Source organism: Globicephala melas, chromosome 5 (genome assembly GCF_963455315.2).
Source record: "Globicephala melas chromosome 5, mGloMel1.2, whole genome shotgun sequence".
Classification (NCBI taxonomy): domain Eukaryota; kingdom Metazoa; phylum Chordata; class Mammalia; order Artiodactyla; family Delphinidae; genus Globicephala; species Globicephala melas.
In genome coordinates, this window is record NC_083318.1 from 41,858,423 (window position 1) to 41,873,798 (window position 15,376).

The 15,376-nt window shown below is 39.7% G+C and overlaps 1 long non-coding RNA gene across 5 annotated transcripts in view; it reads right to left on the reverse strand.

Annotated features, from left to right (window-relative positions):
- The window catches only part of LOC132597339 (uncharacterized), a 393,127-nt gene that overhangs the window by 37,581 nt on the left and 340,170 nt on the right, over nucleotides 1–15,376 (reverse strand). For 4 of the 5 annotated variants that reach the window (XR_009563966.1, XR_009563967.1, XR_009563968.1 and 1 more), the window contains one exon: nucleotides 2,629–2,860. The exons of the other annotated variant lie outside the window; for it this stretch is intronic. This is a non-coding gene — a long non-coding RNA (uncharacterized lncRNA). The remainder of the gene's footprint in view (nucleotides 1–2,628; nucleotides 2,861–15,376) is intronic. 5 annotated transcript variants of the gene reach the window in all.

A 15,376-nucleotide genomic window follows, 5' to 3' on the forward strand; every position in this document is an offset into this window, starting at 1 on the left:
ATGTACCTTCTTATGTCATACCATTTATGGGCTCACTTGGAAGTAATGTACAGTTTATAACTGTTTAACTATATCGGGTCTAATTTTGTGTATATTATACAGCAGCTTGATGCCAAAACTCATGTTGTTTCCTCTTGCAGTTTTACATGTGCTACAGTCTGAGTGTTTGTGTCCTGCAAAATGTATATATTGAGTACCTAACATCCAATGTGATAGTATTAGGAGGTAGGGATTTTGGAGGTGATTAGGTCATGAATGGAATTTGTTCCTTTGTAAAATAGATCCCAGCAAGCTCTCCCACCCCCTATGCTATGTGAGAACACAGTGAGAATATGGTCATCTATGAACGAGGAAGCAGGCTTTCACTAGACACTAAATCTGCCAGTGCCTTGATCTTGGACTTCCCAGCCTCCAAAACTGTGAGAAACAAATGTGTTGCTTATAAGCCAGCCAGTTTATGATTTTTTGTTACAGCATCCAGAATAGAATAAGACATCATGCTATGGTTCTCCTATAAATGTATAAAAATAGATAAAGCAAGCATCACAGTTTGTAGAAAAGAACACGTTCAGTTAGTTCATAAAAATGAAAACCTTAAGTTCAAAACCTTTAACACTATTTAACTATATTATTGAAAGCAAGAGATCAACATATTCAGAATTTTAGAAAGATCACTTGAAGTATTTGGGGAAGATTCTGGAGAGAAAGAGACTGAAGACAGAGAAGGAGCTATGGAAAGAGTTCAGAAAAGATAACAATGGGGTATGCTTTATCTTTGCTAATTTTGAATTTCCTGTCTAGAATTTTCTACTCCATCTCAATTCAATTTAATATATGTTGAACAATGTGTCAAACACTGTTGGTTGCCTACCCAACAAGAATATCTAATTTTGTTTCACCCTGTCCCAATGTGACTCAGAGGCAAATCCTGCTTTATTTTTACCCAAACACAGCAGTATTTTCCCATAAACAATTATTGGTTTGAGAGAGGTCTATGACCCAATTTTAGAGTATGAATTATAGAGTACAGGTTTGCTGGAGGGTCTTTCATGAAAGTTCCATAATTCAGACATAAATAGTAGGAATAAATAGTCCTTGTTTTTCCCCTGAAAATGACCATGCAGGGTTCTGGTCAAGGACAAAGTCAAAGTAATGAAGATGATAAAATTGAAAGATGGAAAGAACCTGGGTATGTGATGAAATTGCTGAGACATTGAATAACCATCCTTGGAGCCACACTATCTATAGACATGAGCTAATATATGCGCCCTACCATTTAAGTCAGTTAAATTGAGTCTTCTGATAGTTGCAGCCAAAAGCACCATTACGGATTTAAACAATTACCACAAACACGACACAGTGCTATATGTTAGAAACCAAAGTAAAGTTGTCATAAGCCTTGCCCCCAGGAGCGTGTCATCTTTTGGAGAAGTTTATTGTCTAGGAGGTGCTTAGTGTCAGAATTAATCCTCTACTTCCAAGCTGTGGTTAAATTTCTCTACCTCTTATAAGGCTTACTCACATTGATTTCATTTATTCATGGCTTTTTAATACCACTTTTAAAGCACTTACTCTAGTCTGTCTTGTTTTGCCAGTAAATAAACATTTCCCTCTGTTGGAGGACAAGGGTGAAGCTATCTGGGGGTTGTGTATTGCTTTGATTTGATTTGATTTGATTTTGAGGTGGGGAATTCAAATTATACAATGACATATAGCCTATACATAATCACAGCCCTGACTGTAACTCAGATGATTTAATCTTCTGGTCCTGACCACAGGTCTACAAATACCACAAATAAATATTTAATAGAGGAAAGGCTAACTACTCAGTAGACAATTGATGTTTCAGCTCTTGTTTCATTCCCTTTGAGGTCAGTGCCACAAGGTCATATTCAAACTATCCTCTTTATCCCTCTGCACATTTATATGGCACTAGCTCTCTGTTGAGTGGAAATGAGCATTGTGTAGCCTATTATCAAAACTACAAATTTGATTCTGTTGAGTTCTTAAAGAAAGGGTACATGATCACTGATTCACTTCTGTTTTATGCCCAGGCTTACTCCATCTCACACAAGTTGGCAAGTCTGAGTTTAAGGAAAATCTATAGGAGTGTAGTAGTTTTACTGAGTATAATCATTCCATCCCCTGACATGGAAATCCCTGGAGTTTGGTTCTCATAATGAAATTTAAAGCCCAAAGCTATCAAATTAAAATGGAGAACTTTTTTGCTCTTCAGGTACAGGAGCAATTGTTGCATCTTAAATTGGGAGATCACCTAAATAAAACAAAACACTGAGCAAAAAATGCTATGCAAATGTATAAAAAATGGTTGTTTGAACTAAGAATATATCATTTTAGGAAAAGGTTATAGTGAAGATTTTTGCATCATAGAGTAAGCTTGCTCATTGTAAAGGGGAGGTTTTAGATTTGGACAATCTGGTTTGTTGTCCTAACATGACCATCACCACCAGAAAATCACCGCATTCCCTGTGGTGTTGGTCATAATACAGAGCCCTAATCTCATGAGTCACTTAATTATTTTGCTCCCACAATGACTCCAGCCTTTGAGTTTAAGAATACATGCTTTTTTTTTTCGCAAAAAATTTTTTCAGAGTTTCAAAGGTATACCTTCCAATCAGCAACTGTTCTTTGAGTTGCTCTACAAAGTGTGTTAAACCTGTCTGTAGTCTTCAATCTTACAGCGTCTCTGTGACATCTCCTGCAGCTGAATCAGCACTCAGAGGCCACAGTGGATCAATGATCAAAGTCTCTGTATATGGAAGTACCAGGATTTCCTCTGCACGAAGCCCTGGGCCCAGGTCCTCCAAGATAATTGGATTTTCCCATCTTCCTTCAGCATCTACTCTGGGAAAGAAAATTTATTGGATGACAGTGAAAACCAAAGAGAGAGTAGAGAAGCAATCAGTCCCTAGCTTATTTTTCTTCTTCCAGTTTAACTCTAGTCCTATCTTTTGAACTTGATATATGATCTGGGTCTGCTCAGCTTCTACCCTGGTACTCTTTAAAGACGGTGGCCAGATTTGTCATTTGATGCTATCAATTCTGGTTGCCTTAGGTTTGAGAGACTATCTTTACTCCTGCTTGGGGACAAAAACATGTGGCCTGGTTCCCCCAAGGACAATATTTAAATGGAAAAATAACTGATAAGAAACAAACAAGAAAGATAGTAGGAAATTGTCAAGAATGGAGTTGAAGAGACTCCATGCTGTTATCATTGGAGGTCACTTTTGAGGGAGTATATTGGTCAGAATAGTTATGTGAACAGGCTTTAGTAGACACTTAGTGGACAAAGGTCAAAAGAATCAATGACTTATTTTGCAATATTTGTCTGAATCTCACTTCTTCTTTGATTCTCTAGCCTGCCTTCTTCAAGAGTTCTCTCATTAACATTCCCTTGTCATAAGACACATTATATATTTAAGTAACTTTAGAGATACTTTTGGATTGTGTCCAGGGGTCCTCATTCTACTCTTTGGAGTAAAGGGTTATATGGTCAGGTTGTATAGTTTCCCTATCTATAAACAACCTATATGCAGCTTGTGGAGTTTAACCCTATATGTACAGAGCTAGGGTTTGGTTCTTGGGAGCCAGACTGGATTACAAATCTTACCTAAGGCAGCCAGGAATAAAATGAGTTAACCAAACAAAGGAATAAAATTTGTCAACTGAACACAGGATCAGTTGGAGGCCAGCTCTTTAGACTGTGTCACAAATATCAATGACAGTTGTCTAGTCCAAGAAAGAACATCTTTTTGGTTATCTACAGCTACAGAACCACCCACACCAAACTTAGTGGCTTAAAGCAACAACAATCACTTATTTTATTCATGAATCAGCAATTTGTGTGGGGCTCAGGTGGTATAATGGGAGCTGGAAGATCCACTTCAAAGATAGCACATGCACATGACTGGTAAAGTTAGTGCTTGTGTTATAAGTTTAATTGTCCTCCTCCCCAACTTCATATGTTGAAATTGTAACCCTCAGCACCTCAGAAGGTGATCTTATTTGGAAATAGTATCTTTACAGAGGTAATCAAGTTAAAATAAGGTCATAAGGGCAGACTGTAATCCAATAAGAGTAGTATCCTTATAAGGGGAAATTTGGACAGAGGGAAATCTATGAAGACACAGGGAGAAAATGTACATCTACAAAGCAAGAAAAGAGGCCTGAAACAGATGTTTCCCCTATAGACCTAAGAATGAATCAACCCTGATTTCTTGTTGGTCTCAAGGTCAGACCAACACCTTGGTCTCAGACTTTTGGCCTCCAGAACTGTCAGACAATATATTTCTGTTGTTTAAGCCACCAGGGAGCTCTAGGATGCTAACATAGCTAGTTATTAATTTCTCTGCAAACGGGCTTCTCCCTGGGGACACTTGAGCTTCCTCATTGCATGGTGGCTGTTTTCCAAGAATGAGCATTCCATGAGCAAGGAAGTGGAAAATGCCAATTTCTTCCAGCTTGCACCCAGAAACTGGCATGGTGTCATTTCCTCTGTATTCTATTGGTCAAAAATCAAGAGGCCCGATTCAAAGGCAGGGAACATACTCCTCCCTTCTTGTTGGAACAAGCATCAAATAATTTGATGTGAAAACCATCTCAAGCATTGAGACTGGCAAACAAAGTCAAGAATGGAGCATCTCGAATATGCCTTGTAAAAGATAACAGCTAACACTTACTGAATACTTACCAGGTCCTAGGCACCATACTAAATGCTTATGTGCTTCCTTTCTTTCTACTCTCCTCATAATCCTGTAATATAGATGTTGCTGTTATCATTCCCAGTTTGGAATCAGAAAGATCAAGGAACTTACCTAGAGTCACACAGCTAATGATAGTCAGAATTGCCATTTGAAACCAAAATGTTTGACTTCTGAGCTTATACTTTTAGCCACTGAAATACTGCTACATGGATCTTCCAGGATGACTAGACTAGGAGTTTCTATATTGGAGATAACTCTGACTGAGGCCTTCAAACATGCAGCTTCATGTTTCCAAGCTTCTCTTCCAGAACATGTTACCCATATCCTCTGGTTTAAAAAGAAAATGCAGTGAGATTGATGGACCTAGAGACTGTCATACAGAGTGAAGCAAGTCAGAAAGAAAAACAAATACCATATGCTAACATATATATATGGAATCTAAAAAGAAACAAATCTAAAAAAAAAAAACTGGGGTAGGACAGGAATAAAGACATAGACATAACGAATGGACTTGAAGACACAGGGAGGGGGAAGGGTAAGCTGGGACGAACTGAGAGAGTGTCATGGACATATATACACTACCAAAGGTAAAATAGATAGCTAGTGGGAAACAGCCACATAACACAGTAAGATCAGCTTGGTGCTTTGGTGCTTTGTGTCCACCTAGAGGGGTGGGATAGGGAGGGTGGGAGGGAGACGCAAGAGGGAGGGGGTACGGGGATATATGTATACATACAGCTGATTCACTTTGTTATACAGCAGAAACTAACACACCATTGTAAAGCAATTATACTCCAATAAAGACGTTAAAAAAAAAAAGAAAATGCAGTTCGGTTCTACTCATTTCATTTTTACATAAAGAATAAGAATGAAATCTAAAAAGTTCTATAAAACATTCATAGGTTTAAAGAAGACAGATATAGGCCAGATGAAAAATTTGTTACTTTAAGAATAAACTCAAGTGCATCAAGTTTATAGGCACTGGTAGGAGAATAAATCAATTTAACTCTGTATCCCATCATTCTTTACAGGTTTGTAACAAGGTGTACTTTGTTAGATTTTAATCTGCCTACATTTGAGACAGCAAAGCTCTCCACAATCATCTTTTAATGGCATCGCAATTTATAGACAGTAACTAATTTCAAACTTCATAGCACTTGGCTTTTATGATTATTTCAAATCATTTAAATGCAAATGAATTTCCAGAGAGAGAAAACATCAAATGCCCTTGAGTGGCAACATGTAATCGAACCGTGCACAGCAGCCACCATAGGAGTCTGAAGTGGTTGGATAGGGTTGGATGGTAAGGCTGTATAAAAGTGTTTGCCTAAATCCAATTTACTTTTCATTCCACATTGTATTCTATTTACCTACTTTGTCATTTTAATATGACTTACTTAATCCTCCTCTGAAATTCCATCCACTCCTCACTGAAAACCTAACTTCGAGCTAGAAAAAGGAGGAATGGCAATGCAACATTCCAAAACTATAATTGATAACTCTTAGATACCTCCTGCTCCTCTAAACCTTTTTGCAGTTGATGATGTTACTGCATGAGGCAGCAGCAAACATCTAAGCATGCATTAAACTATTGTTCTTTTTTCAAACTGAGCATGTGTTCGCCTGCTTGATCAAGTAATATTTTCTGCACAGAATTGTTAAACAACAATGTACACATAGCATTGAGACACAGAAGGCTGGCCCCTATATGAATTCATCCTAGTTTGCTAGTTCATAAAAGCAGTGGAACTACCACTATCACAGCAGAGTCCACTTAGAGAAAAGCTGTGGATGGTAAGGTGCCCTTCATGGAGGAGGAAAGATGATACTTCATTACCTCACTCTACCTAGTGTACATGAAACTCTGGATTGGGCGTTGGGGGTATAAGCATAAGTAATGTATTATCCCTGGTCTCTATGAATTCACAATATAATAAAAGAAAAAAAGATGTTGTTAAATAGCTGTATCTCAAGAGCTACACAGGACTGTAGGACCTTGGCCATCTCAGTCTTAAAGAACACGGAGACAAAGAATAGGGTGAATTATGTGGAAGATATTACAGAGAACAGCTTGAGTAGGTCCATATTTTTACTCCCAGTTTTGGGGACTTTCCCTTCACAATGCTCATCACATCTAATTTTTAATTGTTTTTAACTACTGGTCCCCCTTCTAGAGTGGAAGTGCCATAGAGACGAGGACTTTGTCTGTCTGCTCAATTCTGTATCTTGCAGCTTAGCACAGGGTCCTGCACGTAATAAGAACTCCATAAATATTTGTTGAATGCAAGCACCAAAGTCAATGTTTCTTTCTAAAAATTTTAGTCACCATCCTCACAATAGGTTTTCACACCAATCACGTGATCTCCTGCTTCTCCCTTTCCTCCCTGTGCTCATTCCCCCTCCTCCATGTTTGCCTCTTCTGGTCTTTTTATTTGGACCACAGACCTCACTCTTCCTGTGTGGTCCTTCAGTGACTATTTCAATGATTTGTTTTGATCATAAGACTGGCCTGATAATGCCACCTCTAATGATCTTTACTCCTCTGAATTTATACAACATGCGTTATCATTTTCATGCCTTTCAGCATAAAATTAGTGTGTTGTGTTTAGCTTCATGAAGTGTTTGTTTTTGTGTTGTCTGTGTGTGTGTGTTCAACATGAAAATCCTCATGAAACTCCTCAAAAGTAAAGACTATTAAGTCTTTTATGGTTTGTTCTCCACAGTGTAGAATATAGTGCCAACCTCTATAAAGAGAACATCCAGTCTGATAAGCCTTTATGGCCACCTCAACACTAGACATTGCTCTCCATTTTCTAGAAAAGCCGAATGACCATCAGAGCATGAAGTGTCTTGCCCAGCATCAAATAGTAGGTGGGGAGGGCAGGATCCAGTATTCCTTCTCCCCAGTTCTAATTGTCACCATTCTTAGATACACAATGATGGGACATGTGAAATATGAGAATTTGAACCACTTAAAATCCATAGCTCTTCAACATCAGTTACTTCCCTGATCTGGGCCTCCATCGGTTCACCTCCAAAATGAGAAGTCTGGATTAGGGGACTTTCTAAATCCTCTCACTGCCCAGAAACCCCAGTTTCCATTTTCTGAGTCAATAGTTTCTGCTTCCAAGGGAAAAGAATAAAAGATTCTGAATTACAAAACTGAACATTACGATATATGACATAATAAGCTAACCTTCATATTATAACATAGTCACTGTTTTACTTTAACTTGTGCCCCAAAAAATGAACTAGGTTGGGATACAGTATGTGGATATCACTTTTAATCTTTTTTAAGGAGCTTAGAATTCAATTAAATATACTGACAGGTGACACGAAAATTACAGGGAGAAAGTGAGCCATCTATTCAAGGAACGTAGCACCCATGGGCAGGTTCATTGTGCGCAATATGCCTCTTAGCAAAAAGCCCATCCACTATTTTGACAAGAATTTCAAAAGACTACCATAATAATATTTGGAAAAGATTGTGAAAGAAGATTAGTTGGACATTGAAAGTGTTTCATTTGGGGTCACAGAACATGAAGGTTGGTATAGAATAACAGTTAAAAGCATAGACTTTGGAGTCACCGAGATCTGAGTTAAATCTGGACTCCATAACTTCCAACCTGGATCAAGTTATTTAACATCCATAAGCCTCAATACATACTTCTTCAGGAAAAGGTAAATAAAAATATTCCCCTCAAGTGCTTTGTGTGTGGTTTCAGTGATATGATTTGTGCAGCTCCCAGAGCATAGCAAGCGCTCAATAAAGTTAATATAACAGGAGATCAATATTTATTAAATTGAATTCGCACAGATTTAGAAAGGTATATTGCTGAGACAATTGCCTCAAATCCTTTCTGGAAGTCGGAGCTTGTAAATAAACCACAAAGAATGGAAATGGAATGGAGTGAGAAAAGGAAGTTGACTAATAATCGTCATGAATATTTGCAAAGTTTTAAAAACCCGCTTCTGTGCTTATCTCACTGGATAGTCCTAGCAGTTCTTGAAGTGGGCAGAAAAGGGGTTGTGATCCTTACTTTAGAGATGAGGAAATTAGGTGGCATGGTTGCAGTCACCTAGTTACAAAGAGGTGGTGCTGGTTCTAATATCAACTAATTCTAAGTCCCCAACTCTTCCAAGGCAAATACCCTCAAAGTTTGTGTCAGGAGACTTTCAGGTAAAGAGCAAGGACTGGATTTCAACCAAGGTCAATAGGGGTTATACATAAAACTTAGAAGGGAAAAGATGATGAACTATAAAAAGGTGATAACTGTAGGACAAGTTAACACAAAATGTGGGTATAGATGAGACATGAGAAAAGTGGCAAAAGAATAAATTTCCAGGAAGTCCAATCCATAGAAAGGAACCGTTGGTTGTGGTTTCAATGTGTGCACTAGGACTTTTAATTCTCATTCTGGAGAATGAGATGTGAGCATGAATTTAATACCTGCTCCAGAAACAGGGTTCTTTTCCCTGACTTGAGAGGGAGGAAGGAAAGTCTCCATTCCCTGCCCCCATCTCACAGTGCATCCTAATACAGGCCAGACACTTTTTCAGGGGCTAGGCGTACAGACATGAGAAGCTAACTCTGTTAGCATTGTTGAGACCTAGTAGGGAAACCAAATAAGGAAAAGGACAAGTCTAATAATAAATGGCAAAAGACTGTAATAGAAAAAGGCACAGGGTTCTCTGAGATCAGAGTGGAAGGAATCTGTACAGGAAGACATCAAGGACATTTTTCTTGACCAGTGATGGGTGGCCTGATACACAGAGGAGAACAAGATCAGCAGGGGAGGAAGCTGGAAATAAAAAAAGGTACAGGAAGAAAGAGGACTCCAAGTTCCAGGCAAAGAGCACAGTCCATGCCAGAGCATCACAGCATTGGGTGGGCTTATCAAGGTTCTATATTCCTGTTACTAGTCTGCATCAGGAAAGCCACTTAACTGGAGATATCATTGTTTCTACTCCACCCTTTATCCTTCTAAAGATACCCTCTTCATACATGGTGAAAAACAGCCAATGTGTTTTGTCCCATGTGGCCTGACCTCAGCTACCCACTGCCAATAGACCAGGGTGGGCACGAGGCCCATGAGCAGAATAGTCATTACATCTGAAGTATGACACATGGACTGGAATGAAAAGACAGTTCAATCTGATGCCTCATTCATTAACTTAAAATAGGAAAACAAAGGGACCAAATTAGTGAGTGATATGAATAAAAGCCATCTAGAGTCATCAGAAAGAAGAGTCAGAGATGGAGGGGTATAGGAAGACAAAGCCATACGGAGGGCAAAGTTATCGGGGAGAGGAGGAAACATGAACAAAGAAGCTCAGCTGCTAGAGAGATAAAAGTAAAGTTATAAACAAAGAAAGATGTCAAGGCTTCATGTGAGAGGGAAGAGGGATCTGTTCCCTCTTAGCCCCTGGCTTTATTACCACATTACATGTTATTGGAGATATAGCAAAAGAATGTGAAAATTACTGAGAAAATTCTGAGTCATCATTCTTGAAAGTTTTCTAAGTAGAGCCTATATTTGGGGGTCAGACAAATTTACCACAAAAAAAGCATTCATGTGGCAATGTTAACAAAATGTAAGTGTGAAACAAACAAGTAAATGGGAAGCAAATATTTGAAGCATAAGACTGGTAACTAATTTGCCCCTGAGCTTTCTGGTAGCCAGAGCAAAAAGTGAAGCATGCTAAGATACTAAATTTTATTAGCCTAAGAAGAAAAGTCCCAGATGCTGAAAGGAAACAAAATTTTCCTGCCTCAAACTTCAAAATGGATTTCCACATGGTTATTCTACCAGCACTACTCACTTGTGCAGTAGACAGCATCCTCCATGATAAGTTCAGAGCAAATGCAGAAATGGTTTTGAAATGATGCGTAGTCTTAAAGCATAACTAATTGAAAGGAACCCTGGGATTAAGTCATATGGCTCTGTAACCATCTGGTAACTGTAACTAGAACTCAGCATGTTCTGAACTCTGGGCAAACTCTAGCCTCATTCATTCTACCTTTACTCTTATTCACCATGCCCCAGAGGCAGGTGGGCAATTGAATGTAACCTTTAAGAGGGCAGTAAATTTTGTTCTGTTTTGTTCTGCTGAATTACCTAGTGCCCAGAATAGGCCCTGGTACACGGTTGGAACTAAGTTTACATGCACTGAACTAATGTGGAATGAATCGTTCAGATCTCAACCTATAAACAGCAGTAGATTCCCTTGGCTAAATGTCCTAGCAAATATTTTTCATTCATTGAAATTACATCCCTGAAGGCGTCCTTTCTGGAAGACTGTAAACTCTTCGAAGGCAGTGTTACTTCCAGCTGTATCCCCAGGCTTGACCCCAAGCCCTGTATTTAGAAGATGTTCAATACATAAATGATAACTAAGTGACAATAGGAATGAATGGCCTATGAGTCACTATTGAATCATGTGATGCAGGTTCTAAATGTAAAGTTTTTAGAGATTTTAAAAAGATGGAAGGATTTCAGGACGATTGAAAGCAAAGAGAAGGGATGTAGTGATGATGTAGGAGGAGAAGGGTAACAAGGAGAGGTAAAAAGAGGTCAAAGGCAAGAATAACCAGGATAGGGCTGTTGATGAGAAGTAGGGGGAACCCATATCTATCACCTTAACTGATTTTCCCAATTCTGTGAACCCTGGATTATAACTCGTCTTGTAGGTAAAGAGGCTAATAGTCAAAGGGTCTAAGATATATTCAATGAATTACACTGAATATATGAGGACTACTATTGTTAAAGCCTGTGCCAAAGAGCCACTGAATCCTATTGACAAGGCTTCAATTTTCTTGCTTGGAATGCTTTGGAAGGTTACGGGACTTGCAGCAAGGGCTGATCAGGGTGAGAGTAGATAAAGGTGCAGGACATTGATGTTTTCAGTTACTGCACCTTCTCTGCAGACCGATCAGGCCAATCCTGGGAGGCACACTGAAGTCAAGGTCCTAGTAAGTGTGACTAGCCCCTTCTTCTGTAATTAACCACTGCAACCAATCCTGGAGAAAAGACCTGGAAAGGCCAAAGGTCAGATCAGCCAAAGACAAAGACAATAAGGCTGGCATTTGCAAGGGCGATCAGACTGCATGAAGATTTGTAAGAGGGAGGGCTTGTCTTGCAAAGGTCATGCATCCCAATGTTCATTGCAGCACTATTTACAATAGCAAAGACAAGGAAGCAAACTAAATGTCCATCAATAGAGGAATGGATAAGGAAGATGTGGTAGATGTATACAATGGAATATTACTCAGCCATAAAAATGAACAAATTAATGCCATTTGCAGCAACATGGATGGACCTAGAGATTGTCATACGAAGTGAAGTAAGTCAGACAGAAAAAGACAAATACCCTATGATATTGCTTATATGTGGAATCTAAAAAAATAGTACAAATGAACTTATTCGTAAAACAGAAATAGAGTCACAGATGTAGAAAAAAAACTTATGGTCATTGGTGGGGAAGGCTGGGGGAGATTGCGATTGACATATACACACTACTATATATAAAACAGATAACTAATAAGGACCTACTGTATAGCACAGGGAACTCTACTCAATACTCTGTAATGGCCTATATGGGAAAAGAATCTAAATAAGAATGGGTATATGTATATGTATAACTGACTCACTTTGCTGTACACATGAAACTAACACAACATTGTAAAGCAACTATACTCCAATAAAAAATTAAAAAAAAAATCAGCTACCTCATCAGACTGGAAATGGCACATGGCATCTGATGCCAAGTGAGGGCTGCAGGAGCCCTGACAGGTGGCCTGTTTGGCGTTAGTGAGCCAGGTGACCATCCCACACTGACACCCAGCTGAAGTCACACTGGAAGTCTGAGAGAAAGGACTCCATTCCCTGAGGGGATGCAAAAACTTCTCCCAGCTCAATACAGTGGCATTCAAGAAGGTAAACACAAAAGCATTCTGCCTAGAAACAGCCACGTCCCATGAAAAATACAGTTCTTTTAGCATGTAGCATATTACTTACCCTCCTATATGTAGAGTTCAGGGGTCCTTGACATTTTGTATGCAACAAAACATTTTTTTCAAGCAAAAGCTTATTACAAGCAGCACTACACAAACAAAATCTTAGTGCTGTTAACTGAAAGAGAAATGGGGACCAGAACCTTTCCTTTGAACCCCTTCAATCCTACAGGTGCTTCAGAAGCACTTCTAATGGACTTAATTTTTAAAATACTGGTGTAATAAAAAGAATTTCAATGTCATGCTTGCTTGTGTGATTATTTGCTTAATGTCTGTTTGTCCCACTCTACTATTGCCTTCTCCAGGGCATCAATCACATCTGGTTTTGCTCTATGTGGCATCGCCAGAACCCGGCACAGTACTCAAAACAGTGCTTGAGACAGTGTGTGGGAAAATGGTTTGTAAATCTTAAAAACAAAACAGAACAAAACAAGACAGAAAAAAAACTCTAAAAGGCTAGAAGGGAGTAGTCTCAATTCACTCATCAGAATCTATTTTCAGGATGCAATTATGTTCAGTAGAGTTGAAAGTGTTTTCTCAGTAAGTTCACTGGCTCCCAACAGACAGACAGAGAATTACAGTTTGACTGATGCCTGACAGACACTTGAAATGACTCCCAAGCCTACTGTTTCTTGTGATCATTTTAAAAATACACATCCCTCTCACTAGCTCCATGTTCCACAACTCACTGTTTGTGAGACATCCATTGTCTCCAAGTTCTCTGTCTCAAACACCTGCTATAACTCCTTTCAAACTGCTGCACAACAGCAGAATGTAATTGCACTTTCATCTTCCTTAGGTATCATGTCTAAAGAAAAATCTGCAGTGGGTCTATTCTTTTGATTAGATGAGCACTCCAGCTGGAAAAATAAATTGAACTTCTGTCTTTCTGTGAAATCCAATATTTCACAATATACTTTTTGACACAGCTCAGATTGCTTTGATCTGAATTGGAGTATTGTAGCCCACCAAGAGAACATTCCCTTTTATTACATGACATGGATAAAGAGAGGTTTAAAAGCCCAAGGCATAAACAAAATCTTGAGCCTCCATTGCTGGCTCATTGACATACTGGGTATTAATTAAATCTTCAGAAAATGTTTTGCTTCGTGCATGAGCTGAAGTTACATAATGATAATGACCAGTAATGCTTGGGGAGCATCTTATAGTGTCATGTGTCATGAGACTTGTATTGGGAAATCCATCAGCCACGATTCCCAGCCCAGTGGGGAGACACCCACACAAATTCTGTCTGTGGTCATTCCTTCCATGGAGGTGCCTTCTTTTTTTTTTTTTTTCAATTCTAAGACATTTCACTTTATTTAAAAGAAACCAATATACAGGATATAAAGTACATGATATTTACAACAGTACAGTAAACAGGTTGGTTTCTGGTAGGATCAGTAGTCTTCAATGAGTATAATCCCCCCTTTCCCCTTGACGCTAGACCCAGATGGCAGACAAAGAGCAATAGTTGTTGGGATGGGATAGAAGGATAGAAGGTCTCCCTGGATGGGGCTAAAAATCAGGTAGATGCTAAAATGTCCACAAAGGGGTCTGTGGGCGGGGATGACTTTGCCTCAGTTCTTTGAGGGCTTGGCAGAGGGAATGGTGAGGTATTCGCTCGAGACTAACACACAGGCCACCCTGAGCCTAGAAATCTTCCACTCAAGGAAAATTCCTTTCCAAAGAGAATCTGCCTTTACCCATACCCACCTGGCCACTTCCAGACTCCCCACTCTAGGAGAGTGCCCTTCTAGAACCAGAGCTTGGTGTCTTAAGGTGGAGGACCCAGGAAACTCCCAGCACCCTAGTTCCTCATCCAGGTCCCTGGAAGAGCACAGCAAGGCGGCAAGGACTATGTCCTAAGCGTTGGGCTGGGGTTGGAGCAGCCAGGGCTGGGCTATAGGCATCTCATGGCATTTGCACTCCTGCTCCAGCTGCCCGACAACCTTGGACCCACTGAGACCCAGGCCCCAAGGAAGCTGTGGGTTCCCTGAACCAACAGCCCATTGCTACCCATACTCTGCAGCATCTCAACTCTCTCCCAAATACAGCTGACTTGGCAATGGATCTTGGCAGACCAGAGTTCAAGCAACTAAGCAGAGCTCACACTCTGAAGCCAAGCTTGTCCCCTACCTAGTGCCCCCTTTCCCTCCCACCACCCACCTCCATTCTGAATTCTTCACTGCCCACCCACCATGGAGGCACCTTCTGCCTGGAGGTGACAAGGAAGACCCTGTCTCAGGGGAGGAAATATTTGAAGGGAGACTTGAAGAGCCAGATGACTTCATTCAGTGGCACCGGGGAAAATACATTTCAATCAGAGGGAGCAGAATGTGCAAATGAGCAAACAAACAACCTCTCAAGTGTCTGGTTTGTCCATATTTTTCCAAAAGGAGCACAAGAATGGAATATCCCATCTGGAATTGTCCACAGTGAAGAAATGAGAGGCTGTAACAGTCAGACTTTGCTTTTTCAATCCACCACTTCTGCTGGTGAACACAAGGCTTGCCACTCAGCTAAATCCTCAGTCATTTGTCAGTGAATAGCTGCCTGGTCAGGCCTCTGCACTCCTTCTTGCAGTTATGAAATGCAATTTTTAACCTTTTCTCATGAGCAATTTCACCTTTACTAT